Source organism: Micropterus dolomieu, linkage group LG21 (assembly GCF_021292245.1).
Source record: "Micropterus dolomieu isolate WLL.071019.BEF.003 ecotype Adirondacks linkage group LG21, ASM2129224v1, whole genome shotgun sequence".
In the NCBI taxonomy this organism is placed as follows: Eukaryota; Metazoa; Chordata; class Actinopteri; order Centrarchiformes; family Centrarchidae; genus Micropterus; species Micropterus dolomieu.
This window is the reverse complement of record NC_060170.1, coordinates 33407210-33409842: the sequence shown is the minus strand read 5'-3', so window position 1 is coordinate 33409842 and position 2633 is coordinate 33407210.

Below are 2633 nucleotides of genomic sequence, written 5' to 3'. Positions count from 1 at the left end.
ATCAACACATGTTTTTAGTCAACAACGGACTGTCAAATCAAATAATATTTCAGTCAGTTTTCACATCAAACTGGAGGGATAATAAATAATAACTATTCAAATAATAAATTCTAAATTTAAGTAAACTAAAGTGCCTAATTTTTAGAAAATATGTAATAAAAAGTGTAGCTTGAAGTGATGAAGTGTAGTCTTAACCAATTTTATAATAAACACTCAACACATCATAACAAATGAACAGCTGTAATGCCTCCTCTTCTCTTTCATTTCCTCTTACAGAGCTACCACTTTCCTACTTTCTGTTGTTCAGTGAGAAACGTGAGCTCCAGCTAGCATATTGGAGATCTATGAGATATTCTGGTTTTGAACTGCCCGTGGGAGGAATGTACATGTAAAAATCTGTACATTCTTGATTAAAAGTCATGTGAAATCTCTTTTATCTTTCGTCTCCTCAATTCGGGTGTGTTTCCAAAACGTCTCTGGTGAATCTCGCGGACTCGACTCGCAAGCATCGGTATGCACAGATTTGATTGGCTGAGCAGCGTCACATGAGAGGATTGGAGCACATGCGATTGGTCTGTGAGTTTCCTGGTCCTCTAAACCAATAGAGTAAATGCTAGAAAAGCTGCGCGGGTTAAAATAGAAACGCTCCGTCACGAGGTAGTAAGTCTCAATAATAAATGGGCTGTAGGTCGGCGGTCCGGAGAGGACGGCGGCTGGGTCCGGATCCGGACCGCGGTCCGCCTATTAGTGACCTCTGCCTTAGGGGAAATTGTTATAAAGGAGGGGAACAAACTGAACTGTTACTGTCATCAACTCTCATCTAAACATATGTTTTAGTGAAAATGAGAGAAAGAAACTGAGTGCAGTGTTAACTGGTAGCCTGTAGTCCTGAAAGTCTATAAGCTCCTGATGTATGTTAGTGTTTTACACCTGGCAACATTTTCTCAACACAGACAGGAGAAGACTACATCATGTAACCTTAAATGTTCAATGACTGAAAGTCTGCAGAGGACTACATTTTGTCTTCCATAAAGGCTCTTTCAGAAAAGAAGTGATTTGCACTACGTGGAAGCTGCACAGCGCTAAAGTTCAATTACTTTGACCATGGCATGCTCGTCGTGCGGTGCACATTGCTCGACGCACCAACAAACCATAGTTTAGCCAGTGTACAGTAACCTCGCACGACACTTAAGCTGGTGCACCGCTCCTGTAACTCTGTTTTTGTTTTATGCAAACTGCCACAGTTTCGTTCCCTACCACAGAAACACTCGGTATTGCGGAGCCTTTACGATTAACTGTGACGTTTTAAAGTGCGGTTAATAGTGAAATCCGGTAATCGCTGCACTACATGTCTCTTTTCTATGTTTGTAACAATTGCTATCAGTAATGGTTCTGTATAAAGTAGAGCTGGCCCGAATGTCATTTTTGAGCTTCGAAGCTCCGCAGGTCCAGAGCAGAGTCCGAGAATAGTTTCGCTGGACGGGGGTCCAGGCGGGGAGCACACGGGATGCGCGGTGTAGCGGAACTAAATCTAACACGTTATTATTATCATGCAAAATTCACTTTTAATTTTAATCATAGCGACAAAATGCTCTTCTTCTACAATTGGCCTAATATTATTAGGCTTATTTAAATGCGTTCATTGTGGGGGGGTTTGTGTGTGTTTCTTTGTTTCCAGCCTACAGTTTACTGATTAATTTTAAAATGTAGGAAATTTTACTGTAATGAAATTAAGCAATTGTAAAATTAATACGCCATAACTTCCACACTACTGCTGTCATTACTCAGTTTAAAGTGCTCCCACACAGCTTAGCACTTCATTTCGTTTTCCCTTTGATGTGAACTGGAGCATTACGTTCACTGGTGTCGGCGGAGGTCAGTCGTGCAAAAAAAAGCCCCTTAATAATCGAATCTTATAATTGAAAATTGAATGTGTACCCAAACGGCTGAATATTCAGGTCCAGCCCTAGTATAAAGCACAGCAATTTTCACCAAATGTTCAGTTTTGCTGGTCAAGTCTATTTATGTAGCTCTGTTGGGACCGCACCACATGATGGAACTGAGGAGAGACCTACATGTAGGAAACAAAGCCTTGATAAAGACAAACAGCGACGAAACTTCTCAGGTCTGAGAGTCCTGCCTCTTGGGTGCTGCCGGTGCTAGAGGGGCTCTTGCTATAAGCCCTGGGCTGGAGGGACCTGGCGTCCTCCTGCTTAGGGGGGTGGGGGACGGGACTGAATGAATGATGGGGCCAGTCATGAATCTGGTCTTCTAGCCTCCCTATGACCTCCTTCACCTTTCCCCCTTTGGTCATGTCTCACAACATACACCCTTAGGACCCTGGGGGGCGGGCAGCCTGCAGGGCGTTTGGGGGGGGGGGCTGCTTTATTGCGGCCTCGCACTTCTTCCTCCCTCACTGACTGTCAATTTTAAGTACACATTAGACACAGAGGGCTTGGGGGGTGGGAGGGGCACGATGGGAGGCTCCACTACCTGACAGTTGTGGGGTGCCTGTGTCACAACTACCCTCCAATTTTAGTTGCACCTTAGTTACCACACACCTTATCTTTACTCCACCATACAACACTTCACAATCCATGACATGCATCCAACACAAAACAATACATTTACAG